General features: G+C 37.9%; 1 protein-coding gene across 3 annotated transcripts in view; it reads right to left on the bottom strand.

Moving 5' to 3' along the window:
* Nucleotides 1-3,906, bottom strand: part of otos (otospiralin) — a 14,246-nt gene extending 10,340 nt beyond the window's left edge. For 2 of the 3 annotated variants that reach the window (XR_009708703.1, XM_061241242.1), the window contains exon 1: nt 556-3,906. The gene's annotated coding sequence lies outside the window, so the exon portion shown is untranslated. The remainder of the gene's footprint in view (nt 1-555) is intronic. The other variant, XR_009708702.1, reaches the window with a different exon arrangement.
* Between the last annotated feature and the right edge of the window lie 4,860 nt (nt 3,907-8,766).

Here is an 8,766-nt window from a genome sequence, read left to right as displayed (position 1 = left end):
AAATTTGTTTGATGATCTGAAACATTTAAGTGTGACAAACAAAAAAAGAAATCAGGAAGGGGGCAAACACTTTTTCACACCACTGTATATATATATATATATATATATATATATATATATATATATATATATATATATATATATAATGTACTTCATGCTAATCCAATTAAGCAAGTCCCATGATTATTTGATGAAAGGCTTGTCGTGAGATTCCCGGGAAACAATCGCTAACACTCAAATAAGGAAAACATTTCAGTCTTTGAAATAATATATATTCAATGATTCAATATTGTGAATATGAAACCTACCACAACTGTATCAGAATTATTTTCTGTAAGTGTTTCTGTAAGTGCTTGATAAAAAAGGAACCACTCCTTTCCAACATTTGTCTTTATATTTCAGGGTAATTAGCAAAAAACGGTCAGAATTAGTTCACCTCTGAGTGCACCATTCAGTCTAGAGACTGAACTTCAGTCATGCATAAACATTATTTTACAAGTCTTAACTTTATTATACAGAATTATACTCAAAACAGAGGATTAAAATGTATTTTACCTATTACGCAAAGAAGCATCGTTTCAACACAGATTCTTCTTGACGTTTTGAAAGCTTGGTATTGAGTGGTCATTCTTTTAACTGCAGAAAGATATTGACAGGAAGTAACTATTATCAAACTAGCTATAAACTCTACGTTAAATATCGTGTCCTACAGCGACAGTTTTGAAATACAGACCATGTGACACCTACAATTGGTACTTTATATATTCCATTCTACCTCCTTAAAACAACATAAGAAATAAGGTAAATATAAGATCTGTAGAAAAATATACCGGCCACATTTCAAATATACAGACTATTTAATCTCGTTGATATAGGAAGCTACATTTCAAAATGTAGGCTACACGTATTACCAGGAATATGTAGCATATAGACCTACCCTAAGGGGTGTACATGCATCGTGTCCTATGTGCAAAAAAATAATATATATTATATTTTCCATTCATTAAAATTCAAACTTACCAGTAGCCAGCATCAAATCATCACCAAATCATTCATAGCAATAGGCTCCAATATCTCTGAAACCGCGTTTTCTTTGCTTTAGAACGCGCGAACAAGTATTCGGTAACCCCACTTTCACTTTACGACCCCTAGTCCTGAGCAGGGTCTTTCTTTGTCTCGTAACACGTGCTTATGGCGCTGTCAAACCTCTCCTACAGAAAATAACTGTCCATAATTATTGGCGCATTTGAGAAAAACGCACTGTGCACTAAACACAATATTTGTAAACTAAAAACAATAGTTATTGACATAAGCCTTTCTTTCAACATGTGTAAAGTGTGCTTTATTAAAGATTCAATGGAATTAATCATACATTTAGTCATACATAAAAAAAAAGAATAATAAAATTCACAATAATTGGCTCCCATGGTTTATTATTTTTTCGCAAACAACCCTGGCAAAGATGACAGCTATGAGTATTTTCCGATAATTCGCGATAAGGTTAGAGTACCTTGGAGGGATTTTTGAACATTCCTCCATGCAAAACTTTTTACAATCATTGATATAATTTTATGGCTTTTTGAGACTTGCCGACCGCAAGATGCAACCAATCTCTGCTATTCTTAAACAGTGATCCTTGGGTTCGTTATGGCCTTCCTCATCCTCGCCATCCCTGGGGACAACCTGCGCATGTGTCTTCTTTCTGACAAGTTTGCAACCATTCCATGTTTGACTCTTTTTTTTAAAATTGCCCTTACAGTTCTAAGTGATATGAAATGCATGCTCAGTTGGATTTAATTCAGATGACTGACTTGACCAGTCCAAAAGTTTACCATCTTTCCCACTGGTGAATGCTTTGGTTGCATAAGCTGTGTGTTTTTTGTCATTGTCTTGTTGAAGGATGAACCGTCAGACACATTTCTTGTACATGGGGAGACAAAATCTGTCTATACACTTTCAAATAATTCCTATTGCTGCCCTCCACCATTACATCTCCGATAAAGATGATTGAACCTGTTCTAGAAGCAGCCATTCATGCCAAAGCCATGATACTACCTCCTCCATATTGCACAGTTGAGGTGGGATGCTGATAAGAGGTTCACATCTTGCCTCTATACTATACATGCAATTCTACTCTCAAAGCCTTCTGCGTACAGTCGCTTGTGATATTTTTACTGCTGCCCTCCCCAACCAGATTAGATGTTTTTCAGCCATAGTAAGATGAAAATGCAATATCCACTGATGAAAAAAAATCATTCTACCGTTGACACATATTTGGAGGGCACTGCAAGTCGATTAACCCTCGGAAAAATGCAAAACTGACTAAAATGCTTAATAACGGACCATTTTATTTTATTCCGACTTAGAAAGAATGCAGACACTTAATGCTCTTGCTTCTTGTGTCAGGCGTGTATAAAGGCACACAACACTGTGCAACGCAGTTTGAATGGTGAAACCTCTATGAAGTTTTTTTGGTATGCGGGCAGAGTTCAGGATGGTATGTTTCACACTTTTTCTGCGTACATGAGCTTACTTAAACAGGAGTGTCCGAGGCATTACTTTAAAGACAAACGCTAAAACAAAACAAAAAAAGCCCATCTTTGAGTGGAATGTTGTTGACTTTGACGGTCGAGGAGAAATCCACACTTTTAACATGCACATAATCTGAACAAGTGTGCAAAACTATTCTCAAAGCACAACTACTGCTTTGCCCGTTTCCTTTTCTGCTTGCAAAAGTAATTTCGTTTTCGACAGTGGTGAGCAGGGCCACCATACACCCATTTGACCTCTTACATCAAGGTCAATATACAAGGTCAAGGGCTCCGTAATTATTGGCTAAAACTAATCTGCACAGTACTGGTCTAAATTCCACCTGGGTCTGGCAGTTACAACAGCCTGCTACCGCCCAACAGCACTATATTGTGGTCCTACACCTTTTTTTTTTTGCTTTAACTGATCACTGAAGAGACACTTATCTGAATTCTGCGCCATTACATCTTTATACCCATGAAATGTTGAACCATTACATGACCACAAATGATCCAATGACAGGCTCTATGGCCTGGTAATGTTATATTTTTAGGGAAAAAGGGAATACTGGAAAACTATGTATTTACCTAAAATAACTATATACTTTTCCTGGACTTATACTACTCTGATGCCTTTTCCCAGGCAGTGGCTAATTTGAATCGCAATGTGTACTACTGTCATCATGGTTTGTTTGTATCTAACAAATGCAATGTAGGCTTTTAACCCCCTAAGTCTCACCGGCCAAGGATATACCATTTTAAAGCGTTAAAACTCACGGTTCTATCTGTATAAACTATTTTAAGATGCCATTGCTTTAGCAACAACAGTTGTGTCATGGCTGGGGGAACAGAGGAACCAATAGCAGGCACTGGGATGATGAAAAAGTCAGACCAAATAAGGCAGAGGTACAGATATCCACAAAAACCAGAGAAGAGTCCAGAGAATCAGGCAGGGGCTCATACACAGGAATCCAGAAAACAAAAACCAACGATAGAGAATGCCACAAGGGCAAGGGCTCGGGAACAAGGAGGCTAAAACTGGAGTAAAGGAAAATAAGGGCTCAGGTTTTGGAAAGCAGGATATGACAAACTAGCAAGGTGCAACTGAGAAGGGCAGGTATGAATACACAGGGGAATGAGACAACCTAGGTGGGGCATGGGAGTGAGGGTGGTCTAACAAATAAACATCAGGTGAGACACATGAAAGGGCAATTATACAACGACAAGGAAGGCACAAAAATGCGGGACTGGATTCACAGACACACATGTAATACAAATGGCGTCGGACTAGGGAGTAGACAATTGCACAGAGTTAAGGAATGTAGAGATAGTGGAGAGCAGGTACAAACATTTCACTGAATCAAGGCAAGCAATTTAGGGATAGAACAGGGAGGCGGAGTTATAGAGGAATATTGAAGTAGAGGTAGAGTTAGTCTGTTAGTTACGTGATTAAATTACAAATACCCAAAACTAGTGAATGTTAGTTTGTTAGTTAGAGGAACATATTAGTGTGTTAATATAATTTGTACTGTACAAATTCTATGTTATTTGGGATTAGTATATTAGTGCTATCTGCAAGCATGAAATGGAGAGAAAGCAGTACGTAAGAACAGCGAGACAGTGGAATCGTGGGAAACCGGAAAATTCTGAAACCCCCTGAATAGTGAAGCACACAGACAGGGGAGTGACTCGAGATCAGAAAACATTCAGACACAGACATCACAGGGGAAAATGAATGCAAAGACTAATGAATGTAAACAGAAAACCAGACATGAATATGAAAAATAATACATTTACAAAAATACCAAATAAACTAACAGACAGAAATCAGGATCATAACAGGTGGTAAATCAAGTGTGGGGGTACCTCAGCTTCTCTGCATTTAGTACATCCACATACTGCAACAACTAAGGTAATGTCAGTGTCCTTTTCAAGACAAGTGTTCAGTGGACAAATGCATAATAGGTTCTTGTTTTTAAAATGTGCTCAGAGAAACATTGATAGAATGCCAATAGTTTAGTTAGAATTGATAGAAAGCCCATTGAATTTCTTGGAGCAATTATCATTGTTGTCCGCTTCACCGTTCCTTTCTTCTACAAAAGTACTTGTACATAGAAATTCTATCATCTCAGTTTTGTATAGTCTCTCTCGAACATGATGAGCACAAGCACAACCATCTCTGACCAGTATTTGTAATGTAGTTGCAGAGAAAATGCGTAACCCCCATCCATGTGAAAGAACATTCAGTATAACTTCAGCTCATCAAAGAATTGATTAGAAAAAAACAATGCACAATGCTCATTTTTGGTGATATTGTCCTCAAACTTGAAAGGGGATTTGTGCTTCTAAGCGCACCAGCCACAGCTACAATATCCTGTATCCAGTCAAAAACAGTATTCTTGTCAGTGAGAAAGAAAGCTTGCACTTTCACTGTGATTGAGCTGCTGCAACTTTAACTTTAAGTAATATTTTGAGTAATCCTGACCCCAAATGTTTAACTTTCAGAAGACCCCAGGATTATGCCTTTAGTCAAAATAGTTCAAGAATAGTAATCATTTTATTATGGGTATGTCAATTTTAAGCTTGCGTCAAGAAAAGGAGTATTTAAGTTGAGCACTGAGCAATCAATCAGGTTATTTTCATACAGTAGATTAATTCAATAATTCAATGAAGTGATTAAAAGGGATTATGACACACACACACTGATCATACAGTGTAATAGGGTTGTGTGTGTGTTTGCATTCAGTGTATACACAGGCATGCAATTCTGTTCATGCACAGGGTTGCAATCACTGCAACCATCACCCACAAATCTCTTCACTAGTCGGCACTAGTGTCTGGTATGAATGACCACAAAACGTTTCATCTGACCTGGAAGGCTGCCCACACACAGACTATTCAAGACAATAAAAACATGCATGGGAACTGACATTCATTCATTCATTCATTATCCAAACCCGCTTATCCTGAACAGGGTCGCAGGGGGGCTGGAGCCTATCCCAGCATACATTGAGCAAAAGGCAGGAATATACCCTGGACAGGTCGCCAGTCCATCACAGGGCACGCACACCATTTACTCACACACTCATACCTACGGGTGATTTAGACTCTCCAAACAGGCCCCGGGCGACAGGGATTCAAACCCAGGACCTCCGTGCTGTGAGGCGGTAGTGCTACCCACTGCACCATCCATGCCGCCCAGTTGTGTTAGAATGAATTCTGTTCTGTAGTTATGCAAGGAGAGGGCCTTGTTAGAAAAGCAACTCCTCCTTGCCAACATGTGTCTTTATATTTCCTGGGCAATCTCTCACGGTCAGAATTAATCCATGAGTGCTGCCTTTTAAATTAATTAAATCTAGGCTCACTTGAGACTGAACTTGAGACATGCATAAACATATATTTTACAAGTCTTGCGTTTATTTTACACAGTTTATTTTACACAAAACGGAGGATTAAAATGTAGTTTCCCTATTATATAAAGAAGCATAGCTTCAACACAGATTCTTCTTGATGTTTTGAAAGGTTGGCATTGAGTGGTCATTTTTTGTAACTGTAGAAACATATTGTAAGGAAGTAACTATTAGCAAACTACCTGTAAACTGTATGTTAAACCTCTTGCCATACACCGACGCAGTCAAGGTGACACCGTAACAATTGTTCCTTTAAGGGCACTCCTTCGACATATACCGTACTAAATAACATAATAAATAATGTAAGTAGAAGATATGTATAAAAATATACCGGCCACATTTCAAATATACAGGCTATTTAATCTTATTAAAATTAACGCTACATATAGCCTATATATCACATGCATTTCAAAATGTAGCTTACATGTATTTCCAGGGATATATAACCTATAAAGGGTTACCCTACGGGCTGTGCACGCATCGTGTCATATGTACAAACATTTTTGTGATTATAGATCGGAAATTATTACATTCAACACCAATTAAAATTCCTACTTACTCGATTCATAAACCATTCATACAGCAAAAGTATCCTCTCTGCAACCCTGCTTTGTATAAAACTGCCCTGCTTTGCCCCTCCCACTTCCTAACGTTTACGATTTTTAGAACAAAAAAGAGTGTATATGCAGTGCATATACAATTTGGGCTCCATAAGTATTGACACCATTGAAAAATATCCACAATATATACCTTAAACTAAAAAACAATAGTTTTTGAAATAAACATTTCTTCCAACAGCTGTTGCTGTTGTAGCGTGCTTTATTAACCCTTTCGCACCTAAGTTCAAAAATAATTCCAACGAGGTTGTGCGCACTTTTTCCTGCAGCTGTTCTTGAATTCGACTGTTACATTACACTTGCCTTCACTCGGTTGAAGTTGGCCAAGCCCTTAATATGAGTCATGATAATTATTGTAATTATAATTTTCAACTAATACTAATATAGGCATGGTACTACTATAATAATATCAATATAAATCATCGTAATTATAACAATATTCTTACCCATTAGTGTGGAGACTGACATCACCTTCATCCTACACGATGTTTGCACTTTTCTGTCGCACCGTCCATAAATGTCCCACCATAGGATCGATTTAAATCTTCACACGTTATACATTTTCTGAATTAATTTATCTTGTGATTCCGCGTGATCTGAGAGTTCAGTTGCTATGTAAATTACGTTAGAAGGATACAGCACGGTTATTTGCTACTTAAACGTCGCTCGAAAGTGTTAACATGATTGAAGTCTGACATGTCTATTATCAAAATCAATTTTAACTGTTCAAAAGTAATCAGGGACTTTGGACTTATAAGGCCGGACATACCAAGTGTCCAGCGACAATTGCCATTGTTACGTCTCCGTTTTCGAACCACATACATATAAACAATGGAATATTCAGTGAAATCTGTATTTTTTTCGGTGCCATCGGGGTCCAGCATTTAACATTGACGGATTGCTGGTAAAATGAGCGCTTAAAAGTAAAAAAAAAAAAAACACAGTCATTTTAACCCGTGGTATCGGGTTCTATACCACGGGTTCTCGTTCCATAAGGCTTAATTATTTTACATTGGTTCACTACTAGCGGTGAGATGATAACGTCAAGTTACGTTCATTTCGATTACAAAGTAAATAACGGTGATCTACGTACGTTAGTAATATTAAAAGGTGTGTGAACATTCCATTTAGCCGTGTGTATATCGTGGATATTGGCACGGCTGGAACGCAAACTGACCAAGAGAGACAATGGACCGGACCTATCCGTTGTATAATATAATTTGTATCATTTTAGTCTTTACCTAATAATGTTAATACGCTATTTATAATGTTGTATTATTTTATTCTGAGTCATTGACACGACTGACTGCCTCCCGCTCTGCTAAGAACCTGGAGATGGTCCTGGACAACCAGCTGGACCTCAAAAACAAAGTTGCAGCAACATCGGGTCGTGCAGATTCCTTCTGTACAGGATCAGGAGGATTCAACCGAACACATAATCTTGAGACCATGGAAAGGCCAAAGTGTGGAGAAGGAAGGGAGCTGCTCATTATCAAGAACATACAAGCTCATCTGTGAAGCATGATGGAGGAAGTGTCATGGCTTGGGAGTTGGCTTATTAATCTTTATTGATGATGTAACATGATGGTAGCAGCAGGATCAATTCAGAAGTCTACAAAAACATTCTGTCTGCCAACTTACAGAGAAATGCATCCAAAATAATTGGGAGGAACTTCATCATGCAGCAAGACAATGACCCAAAACACACTGCCAACAGAACAAATTACTTCATTTGGGAGAAAAAGTGTTTTAGGTTTTAGAGGTTTTCGACTGACCAAGTCAATCACCAGACCTAAATCCAACTGAGCATGCATTTGACCTCCTGAAGAGGAGATTGAAGGGAAAACTTCCAGAAACAAAGGACAACTAAAAGGCTGCAGTAAAAGCCTGGAAAAGAATCACAAAAGAAGAATACAAAAGTTTAGTCATTTCAATGGGTCGCAGGCTTGATGCAGTTATTTCAAGCAAGGGATATGCTACTAAATATTTAGTGTTATTTACTTTCATTTACTTAAATACTCTGTTCCAATACTTTTGCTCACCTAGAAATTGGGTGGTCTGCTATGTTCTAAGTATTTTAACACATCTAGGTGTAAATACCCTAAATAAAAGCTGAAATTCTGACTCTGAACTCAACCCCAAATGTATTCAGTTGATTGCAAAAACAAAGCAATTGGCCTTGTTCCAATACTTTTGGAGGGGACTGTATGT

This window comes from Conger conger, chromosome 5, assembly GCF_963514075.1.
Source record: "Conger conger chromosome 5, fConCon1.1, whole genome shotgun sequence".
Classification (NCBI taxonomy): Eukaryota; Metazoa; Chordata; class Actinopteri; order Anguilliformes; family Congridae; genus Conger; species Conger conger.
This window is presented reverse-complemented; position numbering and strand designations above follow the sequence as displayed.